This window comes from Balaenoptera ricei, chromosome 21 (genome assembly GCF_028023285.1).
Source record: "Balaenoptera ricei isolate mBalRic1 chromosome 21, mBalRic1.hap2, whole genome shotgun sequence".
NCBI classification, from domain to species: Eukaryota; Metazoa; Chordata; class Mammalia; order Artiodactyla; family Balaenopteridae; genus Balaenoptera; species Balaenoptera ricei.
The window spans coordinates 14,476,177-14,503,675 of record NC_082659.1 but is presented as its reverse complement, the minus strand read 5'-3'; the positions used below and the strand labels follow the sequence as shown (position 1 = coordinate 14,503,675).

General features: G+C 38.5%; 2 protein-coding genes across 9 annotated transcripts in view; one reads left to right on the top strand and one right to left on the bottom strand.

Annotated features, from left to right (window-relative positions):
• Positions 1–27,499, bottom strand: part of TLR3 (toll like receptor 3) — a 507,043-nt gene that overhangs the window by 175,759 nt on the left and 303,785 nt on the right. The gene's annotated exons all lie outside the window — the stretch shown is intronic.
• SORBS2 (sorbin and SH3 domain containing 2) overlaps positions 13,008–27,499 on the top strand; it is a 203,307-nt gene continuing 188,815 nt past the window's right edge. For 3 of the 4 annotated variants that reach the window (XM_059909526.1, XM_059909525.1, XM_059909521.1), the window contains exon 1: positions 13,008–13,118. The gene's annotated coding sequence lies outside the window, so the exon portion shown is untranslated. The remainder of the gene's footprint in view (positions 13,119–27,499) is intronic. The other variant, XM_059909527.1, reaches the window with a different exon arrangement.

Genomic DNA, 27,499 nt, shown 5'->3' with positions numbered 1-27,499 from the left:
GAAAAACATTAGAGAAAGTTCCCCTAGTTCTGCAGAGCATCTGAGCGCTAAGAAATGTTTATTATGCTATAAATGCATTGATGTGGCAAATGAATTTACAAGGATTTGAGTCCACGTTTGATAAGGTGTCACTGATTTAAATATTGCTGACGAAAACGCTGCTCCCCCTACTTCGATTTTGTCTGAATCAAGTTCCTGTTTGGCTTGTTAAGCCATGGACTTTAAATGCTTTCAGGCTAACTTGTTTAATTAACTGCAGAAAGACTCCCTGTGGTGACCTAAGATATTTCACTTTTTAGGAGTTTTAGGTGAAGATCTTCTATAGCAGAGAGAAGAAATCTTGAGCAATCTAGGTCACTGCAACTGAGAGAAAATCAAAACCATTGTTCTTCTTTCTTCACAGTGGACTTAGACCCAGTGTACAGAACAGCTGGAAGCAGCAATTGTATCACTCATGTCAGGAGCAACTCTGTAGTTTGATATTGAAGTGATAACTGTTGCTAGTATAATAATTTAAATTCTAATAATTCTTTCTCCCTTGCCACAGTCCTATGTGCAGTACCTCAAAGCAATGAAAAAATATAATACTTTATTCTATGATGCAGAAACTATAATGAGAATGATCAAGATGATTTATCCTGGATAAATGGCAAAAAAAAATCCCTGAAAACATCACGATTTCTTTACAGTTGACTTCCAGTAATCTGACCCAAACAAAGCACAGGAGTCTCTACATTTACAGAAAATTAATTTACAAAGTGTTTCAATAAGAAATTTAGTATGGTAGAAAGATCATGTAATTCTCTAACATCGGAAATTATGATTTTTTGAAGCCTAATTTCTCATCTCTCAAATAAAAATAATTCCTACTTGGCAGGTCTACTATGAGGAACAGATTTAATATTTATAAAACTTGTAGCATAGTGCCTGGCTCGTGGTAATCTGCTCAATAAATTACATTGACACAGCGATGGCACTATTACACTATGCTTTGAAATTACAAATGATTTTCAACACAGTAAAAAAAAAAAAACAAACCCACACAGAACAAAATGAACAACAACAAAAAAGATGTTCTCCATGTGCCTAATAATTCTCTGAGATTTTGGGCACTTTAGAAAACTGCAATAACTGCTTTAGATGACTGGTGGTCTGAAGCTGCTATACTTGACCTATAACCAGACAATGGTGTAAAGCCTGGGCGAGTCTGAATTAAGAAGCAATGCTTGCCTTTGTAGATACAATGAAATCATACATGTTTTCTCAGAAATTGATGACTGAAGAGAACATGCAAGTCCACAGATGGATCTCGGAATCCATACCTGGGCATCAGACTGCCCACCACCCACACGCGGGGGAGGACGCATTTTGAAGTGAGAACGTGGGTTTGGAGAATTCTGCTTTGGAAGATTCTCCTGGAAAAAGCAATCAATCTGGAGGAGATCTGGTAGGATCTCTTCAACATATCAGATATATCCCTTTGTGTTGTTCTGTTTCAACTTTAAAATTCAGTCTATATCCAGTAGAAGAATCTTCTAGTCAGTTCAGCAGAGGAAAAAAAAAAGCATCTAAATAAACATCTTGTTTGATATTCCCCATCAATTTCCTGGGAATTCACTCATTCATTAATTCAGTTCAGTAGAGTTGTCCATGCTTTAGTTCCTCACAGCCCCAACTCGGGATTGAGAGCAACAACTTTTTCCTCAAAAAGAATGATAATTATAACACCATAACTGTTATGGATTGAATTGTGTTCCCCAAACAGACATATGGAAGTCCTAAGCCCCAGAACCTGTGAATGTGACCTTATTTGAAAATAGGGCATTTGCAGATGTAATCAAATTAAGGTGAGGTCATAAAGCATCAGGGTGGGCCCTACTCCAATGATGTGTCCTTATAAGAAAAAGAAATTTGGACACAGACACAAAGAGGCAAGATGATTCTATAAAGATCAAGGTAGAACTTGGAATTATACTGCCACAAGCCAAGGAACACCAAGGATTTCTGGCGACCACCAGAGGCTAAATAGAGGCCGGTAAGTCTCCTTCCCTGGAGACTTCAGAGAGAGCACGGCTCTGCTGACATCTTGACTTCAGACTTCCAGCCTCCATAACTCTGAGACGATATAGTTCTGTTGTTGAAAGCTATCCAGTTTGTGGCACTTTGTTACAAAGCCCTAAGGAACTAGTACAATAACCATAACCATTTCGGTGTGAAAAACAAGTCCCATGAAAGTTAAGCAGGTTACCCAAGATCACCTAACTAGTAAGAGCTACTCCTTATCTCAGAGGAGGTATAGGCTGTAGACTGTTCATTTCAGGTCATTTCTCTTCAACAGCTGAACAAAATTTTGAGAACCAATACACTGAATTCTCTACTTGGCCTTTATATCAAACCATAGACAAAATAGTCTGACTCACTCGTTTAAAAATTTTGATTCCATAAATATATGACCTTGAAAAAAGACCAAATAAAAATTGCACCCAATGCCTACATTTATTCTGTTCTTCTCTCCTCTTACTATACTTTATGGCTAACATTTTTTTCCCCTCAGTCTCATGTGAATTGAAAAAGTCATATAAAACAGTTTCCCACCTTCTCATTGAAATTATCTTTATATTCATCAAAGCTTCTCCTGGAGAATATATCAGTAAAACTCAAATCTTTCTTTGATGTTTTTCATGAACATTATTACTATTTTTAATAACTATTTTATTATAGATAGTTTGTCAGTTTGTTGAAGAGTATACAATCAAACACAAATAAAGAAATTTCGTGCATAATCCAATCACTCATTATTAAATATGGTTAATGTTTAGTATAAATCCTGACTGCCTATCTTCCTTGACACTATGTCCCAGATTTTACTTACAAAAATGGAATTGTGTTACTGCACATTTTTATGGGCTTATTGCTGTTGCTGATTTATTAAATATAATATGAGCATCTTTTGTGCTATAAATAGGAACATTTTTTGTTAAAAAGTCAAATAGGATCTTTACTCCAGGCCTTCTTAGAGCTTTCAAGATGTATGAGTTCACCATGAAACTAAGAAAGAGACATGGTTTGCAGGTTTTCCCACACTTTTTTGGCCTGTGGTGCCCTTTTTGAATAGCTTCTCACAGAACACACTTTGGAAATATCATACTACATAATTACTTTTAAACACTGAACATCTCCCACGGTGTGGAGGAAGCACGATCTATTTAATCACGCCCCTATGACAGAAAGCAAGTAATCATCCTCTTTAATGTACCCCCTGCCTACTTTGTAAAATTCCCGTCCTATTTCTAAAAGAAAATATCATCTTTCAATAATCCTAAGATGCACATTTCTGCCATTTAAACATCCCAGGAAACAACATGCCTCTCCGCCAGGCAGCGGCAGTCATGCCACCCTCGCCATGTGCGCGTACATGGAAACTCACTGAGTGTCAGGGAGTCCTGAACACAGAAGATGCACGCCCACTCTGAGCAGTGCACCTGTGCCAGCAGCTCTCCTGATGGCACAGAGCAGTGCTTCTCAAACTGTGGGCGTCACAGAATCTCCTGGAAACACAGCAAAGAACACAGAAGCCCAGGCTTGCTGGAGCAAAGCATGGCCTGGGCCTCTATTTTTACTACTTTCCTAAGTGGTTCTGAAACATGCCAAATTTTGAAAACTACTAAATAGATGATAATACTGTGTGTGCTGCAGGGAGGGAGAGAGGGCATCTAAATGCCATTCAGAGGAGTTTAACACTGAGCACGAGGAATTTTAAGAACATCTTAACTACTTTCCCATTCTTCTTTCTTTCTTTTTTGTATGCCCAGAGTGACAGGTGATGAAATTTAATCCACATATATTTAAAAGAGCTCTTCCAACAAATAATAAAAATTCGACAATAAAACGGAACGTTGTGTTACAATTTTACTGGCAAGTTTTTTTCTCTTTAGAGGAACATAAAATATTGATATGTCTTATGATTTATGAGTCCTTCATTTTGCTGGCATGTCTTTGGCACCTAATATAATACCTCAGATAAAGATGTTCAATAAATGTCTGATAATGATGAGTTATAAAAAGTAATCAAAACATACAGCCCTATGAGTTGCTCCATTAAAATATATTGCCTAGGGACTTCCCTGGTGCAGTGGTTAAGAATCCGCCTGCCAATTCAGGGGACACGGGTTCAAGCCCTGGTCCGGGAAGATCCCACATGCGGCAGAGCAACTAAGCCCGTGCACCACAGCTACTGACCCTGTGCTCTAGAGCCCGCGAGTCACAACTACTGAGCCCACGTGCCACAACTACTGAAGCCCGCGCACCTAGAGCCCGTGCTCCGCAACAAGAGAAGCCACCGCAATGAGAAGCCCGCGCACCACAACGAAGAGCAGCCCCCGCTCGCCGCAACTAGAGAAAGCCCGCGTGCAGCAACAAAGACCCAATGCAGCCAAAAATAAATAAATAAAAAAAAATAAAAAGCATTTACTAACATATTTTTTAAAAATGTATTGCCTATGTAAACGTGTCCCAGAGCTATCTTCCTAAAGTACAAATATGGTCACATCTTTGTTCTTTTTAAAACCCTATGATGGCTTCCCATTTCCTGAAAGATAAAGTCCAAAGTCCTGAACACGTAGAACAAAATATTTCACAAACTGTCCCACGTCTACCTTTTCAGCCTCATCTCCTCTCACGCCTGCCCCAGCCTGTGCTTTAGCTACACTCAATGTAGGTTGTACGAACTTTGAACTTGCTTTCCTGTCTCTGTCACACGTGCTGCTTCCTCAGCCTGGCAATCCTGTCCCTGAGTTCCCAGACTGGCAAACCCCTCCTAATCGTCTTGGTCCACTTCAAGTAGAGCCCCTTCAAGAAGCTCCAGGACTAGTCACATTTCTCTGGCTCCCTGGGTAGAATTGTACTGAAGAGCAAATCACATTGTAATGTAACTACTTAGGTCACTTGTACTTTCCTGCACTCAGAACAAGAGCTGTAAGTTAGTAACCCGACACCAGATGAGGCTCTTGGCAGGTAGTACAGGTTAAAGGAATGTTTGTTGGATTGAATGGAGGGGCGGCCATGGAGGAAGATACAATTCACCCGCGACTTCCCCAGCCTGTTCATTCATTCATTTGTTCATTCATCATGTCTGTTTCTGCATACCAGGTGCTATGCTAAGCAACGGAAATAGGGTGAAGACTAAACAGAAATGATTCCTGCTCTCATGAAGCGTATAATCCAGCAGGAACTGGGCTGCCCCAGGGCCCTGTCTGTGAGTAGCATCGTTTTCAAAGTCCAGCTGTAGAAGCCTTGAAGAAAAATGTGACTCTTTCCTTAGAGGGCCACCCCGAGCTGAGTCATATTATCTTCTTTGATCCTCATAAAAGTCCTGTGAGGCACTCAGGGGATACATTCATTTCACCCAATTTATGAAAGAAAATCCACCAAAGCCCCTCACACATCTTACACTTACACATGTTATTCCCTTGGTTTACAGACTTTTTTCTATGTCTTTCCCTCATTAAGGCCTCCATGTCTTCCAACATACAGTTTAGGTATCAACTCTTAGAATTCTTTATCCCCGCTCGTGCCCATAGTAAAGTGGTTTGCGAAATGATATTTTGTGCTAATTTAAACCCACAAGGACTGTTTACAAAGTTAATCTTCTTCCTTTGATATAGAAAACGTCCAAAAGGAGAACATTCTACCCAACTATCAGTTCAAGGAAACTATCCAGCAATTAGGACCTAAGTCTTACTTTTGATAGCATAGGAAATGAATTCTGCTTTGGATAGATTTGGTAAAATAATTACCATTCTGGGGTACAGTTCTACCCTGATAAAATGGAGCTCCCATCCAGTTTTCTGCAAGGGCACACAGGTCGTTTATTTTTTCTAGCTGTGTGTGCTGTCACTGTGTCACTGGGAGGCTTCATAACTGCATCTACTAAGTCCAGTACATTTTGTGCCTTTGGTTTTTTGTTTGTTTGTTTTCAACATTTTTCTCATTTGGTATCAGACACTTGGATTCTAAAACATGTACCAAATCATGTATTACTCAGACCTCATTATTTGCTCATTTTGATGAATACATCTCACTGAACAATTGCATCAGAAGTACTTCTAAAGGGCAAAGGGTGACCTGCTCTAATTTTCATTCCTCTGAGATTTGTGCATTTGGCTGCTGAGGGCTTTGGCAGCTGCCTCTTCAGAGTTTACAGAGGCTGCCAAGTTTCACCTTGTGCCTCATAATTTGTTTCAGTGGCTCAGGTGAAACCAACAGCGTTTGTTTTAAAGTGCTTCTCTCCAGGCGTTGTTTGCTGAGGCTGATGTGTTTCGTTACTAATTCAATAATGCGGTGACGGCAGAGCCCGATGGTTTTCTTTGGAGTCAGGCACTGAGCCACGTCGCCGCAAGGTACCTGGGAGCCACTGTTTCCATAGGAAACAGTAGTAAGCGGAAAAGGTCCCTTGAGATAACACTTTGTTAATTTGGTCAGAGTGCCTCTCAGAGAACAAAGCACGGCCCCTTGTAGGACAGTAAAAGCCACCAGCCTCCTCTTTCTAGGTAGCTTTTTAAGCTTATCATTATGAAGTATAAACAATCAAATTCCTTGGAAGCAAGTGCAGCTTTTTCTATATGGCTCGAAGAATCTCTCACCCTGTGGGCTTAATAAAAGCCAAGTGTGCTTTTCTCTGGGGGGCAGGGAAGGCAAGCAAGATGCATTTGTGTGTGTGTGTGTGTGTGTTTGTGTGTGTGTGTTTGGGGGGGGGCTACCAGGGCTGGGAGAGTGGGGGGTGTGGAAGGTTCATTGTAGGTTAGCTTTTTCTTTCATTATTGGCTAATGCTACGATTTTTTCCGCCACCTGGTACTGACACATATTAATGGACATTTTCAGATAAAGTCATTCTGGAAAGCTCCTGATGTTATAGGCATCTGCAAGCCCAGAGCTTAATAAACCTGAAATGTTTAAAACAATGTTGTTATTATTAGCCAGCAAGACCAAGTTCTCTGGATTTAAGCCTGGCCAAATCTTCTTTCTGTACCTTCTGTTGCAGTTTCCTCTTCCTCTTAATCTAGAGGGGATACAGAATTTCTAGTGGGTTCTGGTAACTACAAATGGAATTTACTTCTGGGGTGCACATACGGTATTTTTGTGTTAATAGATTTCACTTCATATTCGGCTTTTAAAAACAGTTTTATGTAGCTGACATTTATATTCTTATCCCTTGCCCTCTGGCAAGATTTTGTTCTTCAGTAATCATTTTCTTGTTTGTAATTCATTCAATAAGTGGATTTCCATAAAGCCTTCACTCTGCTGGGTTTGTTTTGGTTTCAGGTATCTCTCATTTATGAAGGTTATTCTGGATCCTAATCAAGGTCAGACTTCCTCAGAGGATATGAAGGCATTTGATTAATAGCCTGTGACTCAGTTGGCTTCCCAGCATATGTTTCTTGGAAGATGGAATCTTAGAAATAAATCCCATTTGCTTCACAGAGGTCCTCCAAGCCTCTTTCTAATCCCATCCAAGGTAGCTGTCACACTTCCCATCTTGGTCCCATTTAACAGCACATTTTTCATGTTATTGCTAACATATCTAATTATGCAAGATTTAGAAAGATCTTTTGGCATATTCTATGTGTTGCTAGGAATTAGAAAATTCAGTCTAAGCTTTATAACAGTCTGTGCTACCCCATTAAACAAACCATGCTCAAGTTCTATTCTTTAAGTTGTACAAAGAGCTTCTCTGCTATATCAGGGACAGGACCCCTGGGAAGACTGTCACCCAGCTGTGGAGTCTGCAGAGATAGGTGTGACTGGAGCATGTATTGCTTCAATCAACAGTGATCCTGCTGAATTTTTACAGCAGTGAAGCCGGATTAAGAAGGATTTCAATATGGGAACCAAGGGATAAGTGGCTTATATCAGTAGAAGCAGTAAATGTAGGGAAATATCAAACTTCTTTCAAGAAAGTGCAAAATGGGACTTCCCTGGTGGTGCAGTGGTTAAGAATCCTCCTGCCAATGCAGGGGACACGGGTTCAAGCCCTGGTCCGGGAAGATCCCACATGCCACGGAGCAACTAAGCGCGTGCGCCACAACTACTGAGCCTGCGCTCTAGAGCCCGTGAGCCACAACTACTGAAGCCTGCACGCCTAGAGCCTGTGCTCCGCAACAAGAGAAGCCACCGCAATGAGAAGCCCGTGTGTGGCAACGAAGAGTAGGCCCTGCTCGCTGCAACTAGAGAAAGGCCGAGCGCAACAACGAAGACCCAATGCAGCCAATAAATAAATAAATAAGAAAGTGCAAAATGTTTCTAATACTCTCTACCGAAGTAGCTTCTTCATAATATTAATCATCATCATCATCATCTTAGTCCATAACTTATCAACTTTACTTTTAACTTTGATAAACGTTCTCATCAAGTAATCTTATCTTAAACCTGTGTTTGTTCTGAACACTATTTTATTCTCATTTTATTTCATTTTTCAAACTTTTAAAAAAATTAATTAATTAATTTATTTTTGGCTGCGTTGGGTCTTTGTTGCTGCGCGCGGGCTTCCCCTAGTTGCGGCGAGCGGGGGCTACTCTTTGCTGCGGTGTGTGGGCTTTTCATTGCGGTGGCTTCTCTTGTTGCGGAGCATGGGCTCTAGGCACACGGGCTTCAGTCGTTGTGGCATGCGGGCTCTAGAGCGCAGGCTCAGTAGTTGTGACACACAGGCTTAGTTGCTCTGCGGCATGTGGGATCTTCCCAGGTCAGGGCTCGAACCCGGGTCCCCTGCATTGGCAGGAGGATTCTTAACCACTGTGCCACCAGGGAAGCCCCATTTTTCAAATGTTTTACCTTGAAAACAAAGAACTTCAAACTTACAGAAAGATGGAAAGAATAATAAACTAAGTTGGAAATATCCTTCACCTAAGATTTACCAGGTGTCAGTATTTTGCCACATTTGTGTTAGCCCTCGATAGATAGACAGAGAGATAGGTAGGTAGGTAGAATGACATATAGATGTACACAGGTTATATAGGTATAAATCTATCTCCTATCTCTTGTTATAAGAGCTAAATTATACCACAAACACACACACATAAGACATTATTACGCATTATTATTCTTTCTGCTGAACCATCTGAAAGTAAGCTGCAGAGCCCCTGGTCCTTTACCCTAAATACTTCAATATGTGTTTCCTAAGAACAAAGACATACATTTTTAAAACCATAAGATCGTATGAAATGGAAACAACACTGTCATATACCACACAGTCCATATTCACATGCACCTATTGTCTCCATGGCAGACCTGATGGCATCTTTTTTCAGATCTAGTGCCCAAGCCAGGATCACACACTGTTTTCAGTTTCTCTCTTGAGTCTCCTTTTATCTACATCAGTTCCTCAGCCTTTTTTCTTTTCCATTTTTTACAAGCAATACACGTTCATTGCAGACAACAGTTCCTCAGCCTTTCTTTTTCTTTCATGATACTTGCTATTCTTAAAATAAAAGTAATATTAATTTGGAAAGGCACTTTTGCTGACAACATTTTAGGGGGATGTGATTTATATGACTTTAGATTTTGTCTTAGAAAATCATTCTTATATCATGGTTGTGGTAGTATACACTTCCATACCGAAAAAAAATTCTGAACAGGGATTTTTACCCACATTCTGCGTAATAAAAACCAAAACAATTAGCAGTGAATTACTGGTCCCCCTTTATATATCAATGGGTAACTTACTAACTTTTAATTATATAACAAATTTAATTGTAATGTTTAAATATATAAAAAATTTGAAAATACCTTTCATGGGCATTTTGTTTAAAATTCTACATTAAGACAACAAACCTCAAGAGAGAAAACAGGCAAGAGGTATGAACAGGAAATTTATAGAAGAGGTAACGCAAAAGACCATTGAACATGAAGAGATGTTCAATTTCATCAGTAATTAAAGAAATGCAAATTAAGATGATAATGAGCTGCTACCTTGCGCCTATTTGTAATATTGTAATATTGGCAAATATTTGAAAACTATATAATGCCAAGTGTCCCTACCATAGCTGATGGGATCAAGGATTGGAACCTGACTTAGGGCAGTCCAGGTATATAGCTACTGGCAACTTATGAGGTATCTCCTCTGGCTCAGAAAGATGAGGTGGGAAGATCATAGTTGTTTCTTGGGAATCTGTATTTAGCAATGAACAAGTTAGAAGGGAGAAAAAAAGTCTGCTCTACATGCGGTAGAGCAGAACCAGAGGGCCAGAGTGACAGTGATGGGTCATGGCAGCCAGAGTTACATATGAGAGGAGAGGCTTGGGGTAGGTGGTGAAGCCAGAGCATGCAAAGAACACTCATCCATCCTCCCCAATCGCCACCCCCTGCCACACAGAGTGATTTATAATGATGAACAGAGGTACCATGAGGGACACCATGGGAGCAAAAAGATTTGTCTCAGTTCCTACCAGCTTCCCAGTTCCTAATCCTGAGCAGCTTTGGGCGTTTTCTAGTTCTCTTCTTCGGTGGAGTATAGTTGATGGGGTATTGGGGCAAGAAGACACAAGATAAAAGAAGACCTTCAAAATTCCAAAGGAAAATGACTCCAAAGATTCTTAAACCTAGCCAAACAATCACGTACAAGGGTAGAATAAAGACATTTTCAAACATACAATGAAAAGAAAAGCCACCCTAAAACACCAGATGAACTTAGGATGTTTCTTGATAACTTTTTAAAAATGCCAACATTTAATCAAAATCACTTAAATTCTTCTGAAGTTATAATAAGTCAATAATGCATGGTATTGAAAAGATGAATTAAAACCCAGACCTCACACTATCCAGTCATTCAGCACCTGTTCAGACAGTGTTTTAGGTTCTCCTTCAAAATGTACTGAAAACTTAGAATATTCCAAGTATGACAAACAAGACATGGACCTGGTTGGCTTTCGGGGAGTAGACAGAGCAGTGGAGAAGTCAGACAAGAAAGGAAAACTGCTAATAATCTACGGTGCATGACAAGTGTGTAATAGTAGAGGTAGATTCCAGGAACACTGGAGGCACAGAGGAGCCCCCTACAAACTCCGCCCGTGGCTGTCTTTAGTGAGGCGGTCTGTTGAGCAAGGTGTTGAAAGATAAAGTCGGAGGCAGATTGGGATGGAGGCAAAAGGTGCTGGGGGGGATGGGATCTGGCGGAGAAGCTTTTAGGAAGCAGGAACATCTGCAAGGCAAGGAAGCAAGAAATGGGATGTCATTCAAAATTGCTGAAACCTGGGGAATGAAGAGTAGAATATGAGGCTGACATTGAAGGCAGGGGCAAGTTCAAGAGTAGCAAACTCAAAATAACTTAAGGGAAAGTACCTTAAGTCAGAGCAGGCTGAAAACAATATGGAGTGGGAAAGGCCCACCCACTTTTCTTCAGCAGATATGCTAACCTGAACAGGCTCAAACCCTCCAACTGTGAATCTGTTTGGAGACAGAAGGAAAATGGGATCCCCAAATCTGCATGCACAAGATTCTTATGCATAGTAAAGTTAGGGAATTACTACTGAAGCAGGAGTCCTAACATGGGTAGGGAAATGCAATACTTACAAAACAGTAAATCAATGACTACCAGCAAATGAAGGAAGTATCTATGTTTACAAGTCCAAAGTATTAATACAACTATTTCAGTCAAGTTGCTAGAAACAAAAATAAATGGAATGGTGTCTTGAAAATATATCAGACAGAATATGACTGGTGACAGTATTAAAGGGTGGGGATTTTGCAGAAAGTATAAATGGTTAATGGTATGTATTATGGGAAATTCCCTGAAGAGGTGAAATTTGAAGGAAGGGTGGGATGTGATCCACCTAACTGAGGAAGCAAAACTATTCCTACTTCAAAGGTGAGATTTAAAGCAAAGCATTTTTAATTTGGTTTGGATTTCCTAAAGTATTTTAATATTACAAATAAATGATAATTGAGTTAATCATTTTCTGCAGTAGGAAACAATAGGAATTTTTAGAATTTTATTTTAAATTCTGTAGTACATAAAAAGTGTATTAAAATAATTAAATACATGGAATCCATAGGTAACATCTTTGGTTATTTTGGCCACATATAATGAGCCATAGGGCTTTGTTTCAGCTAAGTGGCTACAAGATTATCACTGAAAATCAGAAAGTATAACTGTCCACATTTGCCAGTCTCCTTTACGTGATGACGCGAAGGTGGAAGCTGTTTTAACAATGGTTCCAATTACTGTCTCTACAGTGATTTGCATGTTATTAACCTGGATAGACCCGAATCTATCTATTGAGAAGGGTTTCCCTTTCTCAATTTCACATGAAGCACTGGCTCATATAACAAAAGTTCCTCCTGAAAGCTGAAAACTCAGAGCACTTGCAGTATCGGTGAAATATTGAGAACGATAACAGAAGCTACCCTCCTCCCAAAATGATGAGTTTCATGAAAAGAAATTAACAAGCTGTGTCGTGCACTGCACGTGATCAGCCATGCTTGCTAAGTCTGTCTGTTGGTTGTTGCTATGACTACGAAAAGCCAGTGGAACCCAATGAGCTGTCTGCAGCAGTGCTGGGAGGACCAGCCATTTTACTTATGGAAAACAGTGTGGCATATTCCGCTGAGCTTTACCCTGGAAGAAGCATTTTTTAAGAAATCTATTGAGGGAAGAGAGAAGTAGTCGGCATGTTAGTATACAATTAGTACAGCCAAGCATGCCTGCCAGCTGCCATTTGGACGAGCTGTCGACTGCCTTTCCTAGTAGCTGATTTGAGAACGTGGAATGCAGAGAGATAATGCTGCATATCTGCTATCAGACAGCAGAAAAGGTTTTTGTCTTGGGAAGGCTCGCCTTCCCTGCAATGTTATCTCAGCAGCTCTCTAGCTGCTTACCCTGAAAACTAGTGACCCCAGAGGAGGCGTTTTCGTCTGCAAACACAGGTCCTGTGCGTGGCTGTAGCATATGAGTGGCAGGTCTGAAGAAGCAGGTGTGTGCTCGGATGGGCACTGGACTGTAACGCGGGCGGACGCTCTCGGGTTTACCTGCTTCCTGTTAACAGACTGTTGGCTCAGAGAGCATCTGCCTGCAAGCTGAAGCTGAGGCTGAGAAGGAGGTCCCTGTGTAGCCACTTGACTGACAGAGGTAAGCTTTTTTGTCCTTTTTCAAGCACAGCATAACAATAACTCCGAGCAAAACTTAACCTAAACATTTACAGTCATTGTGTTCTTTGGATTTACCAAGGAAGTACATACACACAAACACAAACACACACACACACACACACACACACACATACACACACACACACATACACAAAATAGTGTCAGAGACTTAGAATTGTTTCAGTAAGTTCAGGTTCTAGAAATTGTAATGATTTTTTAAAAATTACTAATATGCCTTGGGGTTTAAAATAAATATTTGCTGTTTTAACAAACCACGATGGCTTGTCCTTCTGGAAAGCCTTCATAACCAACAACAATCTTTCTCCCTTAGAAACAATGGATTCTTTTATGACCTGCACTTTGACATACATTCAGAGAATTACATGGAAAATCAGCAGCTCGAAAATTGTGAAGCATTTATTTTTAAGCCTCTGAAATGATGTATTTAACTCTTAACACACCTCTATACACGTTTAAATTTAGGAATTCCGTTCCCTATGTAGGTCATAAGAGCCAGTGGCTTGTGCCCTTGCGTATTCTGAGCACAGAGTCCTGGTGTGCTGTTTGATTTAGTTGCGGGTAGTTGTAAAGCAAATAGTGTAGGTACTGGAAGCCGCTCACACGTTCTTTCCGAGTATCATGCATGCCACGCTAGCCCAGAGCACAACACCCTCATTGTGTTCCCTGGCTTGGAATCCAGGGAAAGAAAGGAAGTGAATCGCTGCATTGAGTTCAAGCATAGCTATAGTATGTGTCGGTAAAACTTCTTTTATTGCACAACTTTTCTCACAAGCAGATAGGTTTCAGAGATAGAGAGTGAAACCAAAAACACGACCCTCCTCCAACAAATGTACTAATATTTGCAATGGATGTTTGCTGTCCATCACTACGTGATAATAGCACAGACTTTGAACTGCAGTAGGAATTGCTCCTTACTGAGTATTTCTTTGATTTATAGTCTCTTAGGAACAAAGCTGTTACTGTGGATTGAAATTGGTCAGTCAAATCGAAATCCCTGGTAAGGAAATGACCAAATAATGATTAAATTGTTTCAGCAACATTTCAGTTTTACGTAAATCAGTTCTATTGTTGGTCTACCAGAAACGTCAGATCATTTAGAATTTTATGGAAAATATTTACGGAAAAATATTTTGTTGAAAACTTTGAATAAAAACCTCTATGTGCTAAAGATGAAATCTACCGTGAAATATAAAATAAATAGGATCTGAGATCTACTTCTAAGAAATATATTTTTATTTTCTATCCTTTTACCCAATATATGGATGACATAGGAGTCACCTTTTAAGTATAATAATATAATTTTCATTGCTACATAGGAGCACACAGCACCTGTTTCACAAATACAGCAATGTCATTATGCCCTCAGATAAGACAGTTATAAAGCACAGGGAGAATATTTTTCAAAACTTCTGTTCTAAATGTCACCAATATTCAAGGTATAAAAATATTCAAAAAATTCAAGGTACAAGCAATCTCAGTCCAGAAAATCATCTCCAAACATTTAATAATAGAGCTCTAACTAGGAATATTGTCTATTCGTGTGTGTGAGACATTGGGTAGGATAGAATGGTGACACGATAGCATCGTACTGCACTTACGTTTAGCTTTCAAAGGAAAGTTTAACTAACAGACCTAGTTTTAAGTCAAATTTTATAAATAAAGATATCAGCCAAGGAAGTGATTCTGCTATAGCAGAAGGAAAGGTGGACAAAGTCTCTCTTCAATTTAATTCCTGTCAGAGCTTTACACGGCAAAAGGAATTTCTAGAATTAACACAGTGAAAAGTCCTGCAGCAAGAAAATGATTTTACCTTAGTTTTTCTTGGGGGAGCTTTTAGAAGAACCAGGTGTGGAAATACCTAAGGCTGTACCCTGTTGCCTTCGTGGTGGCACCATATGTGACAGGAGTCAGCCCCACTGGGAAGAGTGACACACAAACTTTATACCTGTACTTTTTTTCCCTCCATTAATAACCTTTTAAGGTGATATGCTAGGAAAGATTAGCATTGTAAGTCCACTCCTGCACGACACATCTACGTAGTTATTAACGCAACAATTTTGAGAACCAGACGCAGAGCTGTAATCCCTATCCTTCAAGACTCTGCACCTTGGCTTTTATCTATTTAGGTACTCTTATTTTCTGCCACTTCCCAACTCAGCTGCTGGCAATAGCAAATACTTTGTAATTTCCCCAACGCGCTATACCAAACTTTTGCAAAGCCCATCTCCTCTGTATAGACTTTTTCTTCAAATCTCCCCCGCAGCGGCAGCCGCCTGCCACGCATCCTTCAAAATCCAACTAGAATGTCTCCCCAGACACTTCCTCGCCTTCTGCTTCGGCTACATCTGAATCTTATGTCTGTAGTTCTGACTATTGCACCGTAGCGCATTTGTCTCTGCTCATGGGTTTCCAGAGTTTTACTGACCTCTGACTGTACTTTGTCCAGCGTCTAGAACTTGGCATTCAGACATTGTACTGGTAACCTCGGACTTGACTGTTTTCCTATTAGTTACCGTAAATATAGGCTTGACCTCGAAATAGAAGTCCTATTATCTATTATACTGCATTTGATCAGAGAAACTCAAAACATTTACAAACAGTGATGAGGCTTTAATTTCCTTGATATGAAATTATAGTTTCAAGATCACAATTGGATAAAAGCTATAAATGTCCTATAATACATCAGAATTTTCTCAAGGAAAAATTTACAACATGTAAGTTTTAAACAAAACCAGCTTAGAAGCTTTAATATCTAGAGGATGTTGTTTTTCTATTTATAGCTATTATAAAATTTGCAGGGGAAAATAAGTACAGTAAGTATCCCTATTAGAAATATACTCTAAAATCAGGTCATTTGAAATTAATGTTGAACTGATGATGATTAGCAGTTGATTATAGAAAAGTTACTTACGGAATTGTTTTCCAGACTAAAGCCAGAGGAAAGTAGAGGTCATGAATTGGGAAGAGACCAAAGGATTAAAATAAAGTCTACAATAGCAGAATTTCTTTTGATTTTCCTTATAAACCTGAAAGGTTACTGGTAATAACTGGTTACATTATACTTCCCCATAACTTGAATTCCTGGGTGACGGAGAGAATAGTATGTTAGTATCACTCTTGATACAGATATGCTTTTGGTTGTAGAGACTTCCCACTCTTTTTTCTATATTAGATGGCATGATTATTATTTTTTTAAAGCCTAAATTTTTATACCCTTTTTATGGAAAATTTATCACAATGTTGTAATAAAAAGTAAGAATGTATCAAAAATTACATTAAGAATTAATAACTATATAATCCCTCATCTCTAAGATATCCATCTAAAAAACAAAAATTGGAATTAATATAGTATGAATTCTTGTACATAAAGTAGCAAAGATTAGGAAATTTTAAATATCCAGATGTTAAGAATTAGAAAGCAAAATATTTGGTAAACCACTTAAATTCATATTTCTGGACACTTTTACACTATCTTCCAGCACTGAATTTTATAATCAAAGTAAGATATATAGCAACTCTTAAGTGTCACGCTGTCCTTTAAAGGTTTATTTTGACTATCTTCCAGCTGATTTTAATGTATAACATGCTAATTTAATAATAGCTAAAGTTGAAATTGGGTCTATGCATCTTAAAGACTAATCATGTTTAATCAATTTTTTTTTTTTTTTTATTGTTGGGCTTCTTTCAGGATTTTTTTTTTTTTTTTTTTTTTTTTTTTTTTTTTTTACTTATTTTTGGCTTTGTTGGGTCTTCGTTTCTGTGCGAGGGCTTTCTCTAGTTGCGGCAAGTCAGGGCCACTCTTCATCGCGGTGCGCGGGCCTCTCACTATCGCGGCCTCTCTTGTTGCGGAGCACAGGCTCCAGACGCGCAGGCTCAGTAATTGTGGTTCACGGGCCTAGTTGCTCCGCGGCATGTGGGATCTTCCCAGACCAGGGCTCGAACCCGTGTCCCCTGTATTGGCAGGCAGATTCTTAACCACTGCGCCACCAGGGAAGCCCCTAATCAATTATTTTAAATTGTATATAGTAATTAGATTTCAGGAAACATGATTCCATAGTATTTCTGCATCATTTTTAAGATTTTCTATTTTAAGTAATTTATAATATTTTGAAGGCCTAAACTATATATAACTATGTTGACATTCAAATGAAATGAGTGAGCTCTTGTTGCATTTTATAATGAAGTATAGTAGTACATAATTGTATTAGATAATTTTTTAAAAGTTCCTCAAATAATTTAATCATAGATGTCTATTAAATTCTAAATTATCACTGCAAAGAATTATATGGAGATTTTCAAGATCTCTTTATAACATTTCTGAAAAAGTTAAGACATATACATTTAGCTATAAGGGAACACTTCTATAACTTTTGAGTTCTAAATATTAATAGATAAGAACCCTCATTCCAGCTTAAGCTCACTTAAGATGATCTTATTTGAATAAATGACAGAGAACCAGCAAAGAGAAGGTTTTACTTTGAATTTCAGCAACATGATATATCCATGTAGATCTATATTACACTTTACCCTAGTCTTCAGAACAGAAGTTTTTCCAACCAGGAATTTTAGCCAAAAAGACAGTAGTTTCCTCTTCCCCATACAGGTCTGGTATGCATAGATCCAGGATTAATTCTGCACCTTTGAAAAGCATTATTTGAACAAAAATCCAGAAAACGTTCTCTTTTCCTACCTCTAACCAAAGATCTCACTTTCAAAGAAAATTTTCCTACCTCAAAAAAAAAAAAAAAAAAAAATCTAGCCATATTCTCATTATATTTCCTAAATTTTTTCTCTCCATGTTAGAATTTAAGAAAATTTTATTTTTAATAAGAACATTATTTGAACATTTTAGTGATATTTGGTTCTTTAATTTGCACTGTTGCCTACTTTTTAAATTTTTGATTTTTTGTATACCCTAGACATTCAATTCTTCTAACTTTCCTTTGAGATGTTTCCTCAACAGTTGGTGTAAATTGCATGTCAAAAATATTTTCTTATAATGAATTGTATCTTCTGCTTTAGGTAGGAAAGTTAGTCCAATCAATGTACAAATACTTCTCCTTTTTAGATTCCTTTTCCTGATCAATTTTTTCAGGAATGGCTGAACTTGAGAGTCAGCATAAACCTCTCAGGCTCCAAACCTGATCTTCTACTCAATTCCGTATCCTGTAGAGACAAATGTGGCTTTAAGGAATCCAAACAAACTGTAGCAAAAATAGGCTTCTAACCAAGAGCACTTGTTACAAAAATCCTTCAGAGTCCAAGCAGGGAATGGCATGAAGAATGGGAAACTTTTTAAATGTATACACACAAAAAATATGCAAATGAGACATTCTAAGGAATAATTGGCCATGCTGGAGAAAATGTATTAGTATAAATGTTCATTCTGTCCTCCTCTAAAAAGTCCCTGTTCCTACTTCTAGTCAGGGGTAGTTAACTTCTTCAGAGACATTTAGTCCTCCACGAAGGTGACCACTGGTAGAAATAGCAGCCTCATTGATGGAAAGAAACATGCTTAAGCTTTTGACTGTGAGGGACCCATCCTCCACCTATGGACACGTCAACTACTTCTGCCTCTTTGGATCCTGTTAATATCAGATCTTAATGTTTTATAGGGTTTTCCTTCACTTTACGCTATTAACCAAAAAAATTTAAGAAAGCAACACTTGGTTGTTTAAAAGTGAGCTATTTCGTAGATTATCAGGATGCCTTCACACCTAATGATTTCAATTCTCTGTACTAAAGTTCACAAAGGAAAAGAGATTCGATAACAGTTTCAGCTGTTCTGGTGCTGTGTCATCTAGTGAACTGTTTGAGCACTTTCTGAAGCAAGTACACTTAATCTGTCAGATATATAATTGCAGTACAGTAAATACTGTTATATCCTGTGGGGATAAATAACTTTTAAAAGAACTTACCTCACAATATCTAGATTTGGAGACGTATATAGCATAGCATTACTAGCAGTGAAGATAAAAATTTTATAACCACTGAGTTCTTCTGGAACAGTGTGAATAGACTTGTGTTGTCTGATATACCTCGAGCACAGGCTTGAACCAGTTTAAGTAAAGGGAGATCCTGAGAGTAGCAAGTACGGGAAAAGGTACAGATTGCTTGGGCAGAATTAAAGTTACAGGGAAAACTCAGCTTGCTTTACAATAGCAGCTGAAACCTTGTAGGCACATAGCAAATAAGTCACTCTATTAAATATTCAGCCAGTAGTTGTGGAATGAATGAATGGCTCACAGTTTACCCCTCGATGTTGTGTTAATGGCAACACATTGATTACAAGACGTTGCTTGAATTTAAAGATCAAATGGTAATTGACAAGATTTTCTGATTTTTTTTTTTTTGGAAGTCATGAAACTGAGGAGAAGGAAAAAAAGATGAAGATTTTAGAAAACGCTATTATTTTTAAAAATAAAATATAGTCTTCCTGGTGAGAAGCACTATATTTCTAACAATGATATAAAGAGAAATATAACCAGAAACTTAGATAAAACTCAAAGGACACACATCATTTAGTGAATAATTCAGACACCAAAAAAATTTGGTTTCTACTCTTTAACTTTCTTAAAGTCTCAGGTTATCATCACATTCATCAAACAATATGATCAACACTAAAGAGTAATTTTTTCCTTTTTAGATAAGTGTAAGAGAGAAAAGTTAAAACCTGGGAGTTACAAAATTTAAGAGGTTTACTTTAAGGCTTTAGAATATAGTTAAACAGAGAATTCAGTGTAGAAAAAGGTAGCCATCTGGAAGATCTTTTCAAATTAAAAACCGTAAGAATTGGGAGACCTTCCAAGGCCAATCAAAATATCTGTTCTGATTAAACTCAAGAAAACAATGAAAACCTGAATAACAAGATTTCAATAAACTACAGAAAAAAATTATTTGATTTTTTCAATCCAAAAGATATTAATAAGAAAAAATTATATACTTTGTGCTAGCTACTATCTGAAGAGCCTTACAGATGTTAATATTTTGTTGTTATGTCCCCATACAAAGATATTACATAATTGTGGACTGTATTTCCCATCCTGTACATTTCATACCTGTGACTCATTTATTTTGCAAGTTTGTACCTCTTAATTTCCATCACTTGGTTTTTTCCTCCCCTCAGCTCCTCCCCTCTGGCAACCACCTATTGTTTCTCTGTATCTATGACTGTGTTTTTGTTTTGTGATGTTTACTCATTTTTTTTGTTTTGTAGATTCTACATGTAAGTGAAATCATACAGTATTAGTCTTTCTCTGTCTGATTTACTTCACTTATCATAATACCCTCTAGGTCCATTCATATGTGTCACAAACAGCAAGATTTCATTCTTTTTTGTGACTGAGTAATATTCCATTACAGACACACACACACACACACACACACACCCCCCACATCTTCTTTATCCATTCATCTTTTGATGGGTATTTAGGTTGCTTCTGTATCTGGCTACTCTGCATGAAGTTTACTCTGTCCTAGCTACTATCCCAAGAGCTTTACATATATTAAAGCTTCCTTTCAGTGAAGGATCTGGGAATTTACAAAGCTTTTAAAGGTATTTGAACTGGAATTTTCCAGAATGTGATCTTAAATTAGTTCCCAAAGAGGGACTGAATGAATAGCACATTTAGTTGCTCTTTCTTAGATGCTCTCATATCACTTTGTAAATTATATTCTTTTTTTTAATCTCATTTTAGTGAAGTTTTTTCTATATGTATCTAATCTTTCCATATGAAAGTGAACTCCATGAGGGAGCAATAGTGTTTTACTTCTATTTTTACCTGCATCATCCTGTCATGGGAATGGCCAACAGTCAATGAGTCTGGATGATTAACCTGAGTAGGATGCTGAATCAAATGTCAACAAATAAAATTGACACCAAGGAAAAGAAATGGAATCAAGGTAATAAAAACTGTATGTAATTCCACGTAACCATCATGAGAAAACTAATTCAGTCCACAAATCCTTAAACATTTGTTGTTTTGTTTTGTTATAATTTTACTCTTTGTTTGTTTTTGGTTAGTATGCTTTTCATGTATTGATAAAACACGAAGCTAAATGTCAGAGCAATCCTTTTTCAGATATCAGACTTCCTCAACAGAGGAAATCATGACACAACCAAAAATGATCCAGCTCATTTAAGCCACTATCGACTTTTTCCCCAGAATTTAGTCTCCTGAACAAGTTAACTATATGTCCATTATCTCTGACAATCAAGGAAACAATAAAAATGTGGGAAAGCACAGTTACCTCCTTTACCAGGAAAACTGTTACTCATTTGTTGAAAATATATCTGTTTTGGGAAAAGGGTTTTCTTAGATCAATAATTCAGATGACTGGTAATATATCCTGAATTCTCTGACAATGAATTTACTTAGAAACATGATTTTTTATATGATTTATGGTCTAAAAGCTGATTATATCACTGACTTCCTTTCCATCATAAATTTAATTTTAGAAGACTAACAACCAATTTATATAATTAATATGACTTTTTTCTTGAGTTAAAAAAAAACCTTCTTTCGGAAGTGCACAAAGTGCTTTTAATACATGTTAAATTAAATTTTAGATTTATTGGCAGCAGAGAGGAGAGTCATCACTCTAGTAAGTAAAAGTAAATGACAAAGCCATAAATAATCTTATTTTATAAGTAAAAGTAAATGAGAAAGCCATAACTTAATTTGAAAATCACCTTCCTTTTGACCCAAAGTCCCAAATGTCCTCTCAGGGCCTCATATGGACAGTTGTCTGGTAAAATAATTTCACTTGCTCTATATATTATTATGTGGTGTATTAACACATCATGATCATTTGGAACCCTAAACTTTTACTTCCTTTGGAATGAATTGGGAAAACATACCCTCGAAACTCTGGTTCACTCTTTTTGGCACTGATATTTAACTTTGCAGCTGTCGAGAACTAAAAGATTATGATGATAAAATTGAGTTTCCTGGGGAATGTTCCATTTATGAACTGCCTCGTCTCCAGACTCCTCTGTCATTTCACTGCATCTGCTTCTAACCTGGCCTAGAAGAAGTGCTGGCTTCCATGGTCCAGATAAAGCCTGTGGGGTGGAGAGGACAGGAGCTTAACAGGAGGACCCCAATCCTCTAAGAATGACCCCCCCAATAGGGTCATTCAACTAAAAGAGTTTTAAGTTCAGTAGAAACTAGGAAAAGTCACATGTTCTGATTTCCAACCAAAAGTAAAGCATTTTTTGAGAAATCTGTACACACTCTATGTAATGCATCTCACAGAGTGAGAGTATTTTATCTGGCCAACAAAACAGAATGGCCTGTTATTGATTGACATTGAGAAATGTCACTTCCCAAAAGGTCAGATTACTAATTGGTCAGTGCGTTCTTTAAGGAAATAAAATCAGAATTGCATCTGACAAGTATAATGCCAGGGACAAATGATTTTAAAACTATCCTCAAACTATATTTGCCCAACAAGCACATCAGAACCACAAGTTCATAACTGCTAAGTGGCTCTAGAACATCTAGAGTCACCTGTCCCTGCAGCTGGGCTTGACCATACACTGACAAGATTCTCTAGCTCTGTTTTTTTCCAGACTTTTGAAGATTGTTGTCTCAGTTGTTGGTATGTTAATATAAGTTAGCTGGCTTCTGATTTTATCTGATATTGAAAAGAAGCTGTGATAGGGAAAACAGAGAATGAGAGAGATCCTAAGTTCCGGGAACAATGTAAGGAGAGACCAGACCCAAATACAGATATCAAAGTTGTAGTTGTATATTTTAAAATAATTTTTGAATTTTCATATCATTCATTTTTTTTCATGTACATCACACTCATCAAGGACCTACTATGTGTTTAGCATGGATAAAAAGATGAAAAAGAAAATGAAACAGAAAGCCATTAAAAAAGTTTACAGTTTAGTAAAAGAGATGACAGGAACACTAATTATTATAATTAGAAGATGGAAGGTGATAAGTATTATAAGGGAAGTATAATCAATGCATTTATTTATTTCTTCAAAAGACATGCCCAGAAGTAACTGTCATATGATGTAGATAAAGAAGTTCTTTAACTGTTTTAAGAGATAAAGTTCTAGAAGATGGTAATAACTAGCTCAGGAAAGGGAGGTTTTTTAGAGGATCAGGGAAGATGACTTAAAGAAAATGATACTTGAATTAGGTCTTGAATGGGGTGGGATTTTGATAATAGCTTGCAAAAACAAGCTTTGTAGGCATCCTGAATTGTTTCACTCCACTAACTAATTTATTTAGCATCCCCTCACTGCTTTCACATGTCATGTAATCTGCACAGGCGTCCTGTGAGGTAGGTACTATCATCACCACTTTACGTTAAAAAAGAAGAAATGGAGCTTCTTCATTTCTTCCTTTCACCAATACGATAGGTGAAAGGCCTATCGTATTTTACTCATATAGGTCAGTTGTTGACTTTGAGAAGCATTTCATTCCAGGGCAGGGATAAAGGCACATCCAAAGATTAAGAAGTGAGAATGTTTTTAAGGATGTGGAAGCAACAGGTATAACTAGAAAATAAATGGCGAAGACTCCAGATAAGACAGTAGAAAGAAAAATAAAAGAGGGAGGGAGAAAAATGAAGAAATTTGTTTGTTTTGGCAAAGAGCTTAGCCTGTTTGCAGCCATGGAGAAAGCACCAGCAGGAGAGAAGGAAGGTGCTAGAGGAGGTAGGGCTTCTCCAGGAGCAGAGAGGGGGCAGCAAAGAGAGAGAAGACTCAAGGACAAGGGATAGTCCAGCCTCCAGGGGAGCCGGGGAGGCTGGGACCTCGGGAGCATGAGCGGGAATTGAGAAATGAGATCAACTCCTGACAGCTAGCAGGGAAATCTCAAAGGACAGTCTTAGTACACTGAGGTGTGGGAAAGGTCCAGCGTGCACGTGAGGTGGAGTGGCAGCCTGGTCTTGTCCGCAGTGGCGAATGAACAAGGAGGCACAAAAGGTGAAATAAAAGCCAGTGGAGCGAGTCAGGAGCGAGGGCATATCGGGAAGAGCCCTGGCTCACACTCTGTCCTCCTTTATGTCCTCGCTCTAAACGTCCAGAGACACATTTTAAAAATTATTCATAAAAAAAAAAAAATTATTCATATAAATTCCTCTGACTTTGAATGACTGATGTAGGTGAGATTTCTCCAATCCAGTCCTTTGAATAGGAAGTGGGGTGTCATAGGCTGGGGACCGGTGTTTACAAGCATAAATTTTGGACTTACACGTTGCTGGGTGGGAGTCCTGGCTCTGCAACCTGCCTGCAGAGAAACAGACCAAGGTACAAAACCTCCCTGCAATGTGGTTTCTCCTCTAAAACGAGCATAAGCACGGCACAGAGCATTAAAGTTAGGTATGTTGTGTAGTGTATATAGCACATCATCTGACATCGAGAAGCATTCCATAAATGTCAACCACTACTGCCGTTTTCAGCTGTTCATGGATTGGAAGTTTATAATAAGATTCTCCTCCTAACCTGTGGTCCAGTTACTTAGCCTGAGTCCTCTAATGTCTTCTGACGCCATGCATACGTGTGTTTTGAAGGGCCATGGCTACTGAGGCTTTTCAGTGGGATCCTAGTCACCTCTACAAGGTATATTTTGAAATCTAAGACTCATGAATCTCAGAGGGACTCTATAATGCTCATCCAGCAATTGATCAATTTAGGTTGTTAAAAGGTATGGAATTCAAGGGAGATCAGGTAACTGGGTAGATGGTGATGCTTTTAACCAAAATGGGAATGGAGAAGACCTTTATGCTTTGTTTTTTATGTGGGGGAAAAGACTTTGGATATGTTGGACTTGACACATTTGTTGGAAGCATTTAGATGAAGATGCCTAGTGGGCAGCTGGAAATACTTTTCTAGCTATCAGGAAAAAGTGAGGCAAAATCTGGAACAAATCAGGACCTCAGATGTAGTCTAATTCAAGATAGGAATGGACTAATGACTGTATAAAGCCTGAGACTATATTTCCTTTATTAATATTATATTATTACCTCTGTTACTAGATTATCTCCATTGAAGCCATTTTTCTGACTACAGCATGTTCAATTAATAAAAGTTTATAATGATGTCTTTTTAGCCACTCTACAGAAAAAGATCTACATTTTGGAAAATGTGTTTCTGTTTTTTTTTTTAAGTCATTGAACATGGTTGTTAAGTATACTTAGGTCAAAATGTCTAAACTGCCTCCATCGTTTTTTTCCCTTTCATCTCACACATGAATTTTAAAAGAAAATAATAATAATTTTTAATTTTTTTATTCATTTAAAAAAGATATGGTATTTGACTAGTCTAAATGCAGTTCTTGAGAAGAAACAATGCAAATTAACAAACACTGGCCTATTAGACCAACATTAGTTACTTTGTGTAGTTTGGTATTGAGCAAAAGTTATTTTTCCTATTGAAGTTATGAGCACTACCAATTTAATTTTCCTGGGAAAAGTAAATAAGGATTAAAAAGATAAATTATCTCAAAGAGTTTTTGAGGCTTAACTGGGTTATGCATGTTAAGTGTGTAGAATGGGGCCCAGCATGTAGAAGATGCTCAAGAAGTGTTAGAAAGTATTATTAGCAATCATTTTTTTAATAAATTTATTTATTTATTTTTGGCTGAGTTGGGTCTTTGCTGCTGCACGCAGGTTTTCTCTAGTTGCGGGGAGTGGGGGCTACTCTTCGTTGCGGTGCATGGGCTTCTCATTGCAGTGGCTTCTCTTGTGGAGCACGGGCTCTAGGTGCGTGGACTTCAGTAGTTGTGGCACGCAGGGTCAGTAGTTGTGGCTCGCGGGCTCTAGAGCGCAGGATCAGTAGTTGCGGCGCACGGGCTTAGTTGCTCTGCAGTGTGTGGGATCTTCCCGGACCAGGGCTCTAACCCGTGTCCCCTGCATTGGCAGGCAGATTCTTAATCACTGTGCCACCAGGGAAGTCCGCAATCATTTTTATATAAATGAGTTAAGTAGAGAGGCATGTGCTGTGATTCTCCAGGCTCTGCAAGTTTAGTGGTGACTAGCCAGAGTCTTAGCTCTTGAGAGCTGTTCACAGTCTTCAGGGTTGAGGGAGAAGCTAATGATGACCAAATAGCATCACAAATACCCATACAGTGGTGAGCAAGCACTCAGAATAGGGTGTGAATGATCCCCCTGGAAGATCTCAGAAGTGTGCAAGGTTCTGGATGGAGAGAACACCATGTACAAATGAATGGGCATGAGAGAACACTGGAGGTGGGTTAGTGGATCTGGAATGAGGGAACCATAGGGAGAACCGGGCCTAGCGTGGGATGGGGCAAGCACATGGGCTTTGGAGTCACACAGACTTGGATTTCTTTTCCAGCCCTGTGACTGCTGAGTATGTGGGGACAGGACCCCCAGCCTCTCCAGATCTCTATTTTACTACCTTCAGAGCAGAGATAATAGCACTCACCTCTGAGGATTAACATTGGGATTAAATGGGATTATTGTAAATGACTGGCATATCACCTAACACATCAAAAACACCGGAGGAATGGTAGCCACACCACCAGCCTCAGGATCAGCCTTATGATAAAGTTTGGATTAAATCTTTAGATAAAAAAGAGAACCATTGGAGTTTTTTTTTTTTCTTAACATTTTACTGGAGTATAATTGCTTTACAAGGGTGTGTTAGTTTCTGCTTTATAACAAAGTGAATCAGCTATACATATACATATATCTCCATATCTCCTCCCTCTTGAGTCTCCCTCCCTCCCACCCTCCCTATCCCACCCCTCTAGGTGGTCACAAAGCACCGAGCTGATCTCCTTGTGCCATGAGGCTGCTTCCCACTAGCTATCTATTTTACATTTGGTAGTGTATATATGTCAATGCCACTCTCTCCCTTCGTCCCAGCTTACCCTTGGAGTTTAAGTGGGAAAAAGTAATGCTCATGTTTGTGTGTAAAAAAGATACACCTGGTAAGAGTCTATCAAATTAAATGAAAAGAGCAAGAAGTGGTTATAGACAGTTTCAACATCTGAGGCAAGAGAACAACAGGCATGAATGAAAGTGGTGGGTCAGGGAGAAAAGTGAGGGTTTTATAGTCAAGATTACTATATAGCAATGAACTAAGTGTTTGGAATGCATCTCAAACAGTGACTGCTCAACAGTCTTAAAAATAGGTGATTCTAATTCAGTGTGGTATCGCATTCATAGAGATGAAGGACATGCACAGGATCTACTTTGCTTGTGCACGAGCTCCCGAGGCATCACTGAGGAAGAGTTTGGGGTATAAAGAATATGTGGGCTCTTGCTTTGGAACGTGCTGAGCCCCCGTGATTGAGAATCAGCATGTGCTAAAGCACAGAAGCAAGAAGGACATGTTCTGAGGACTGAAAG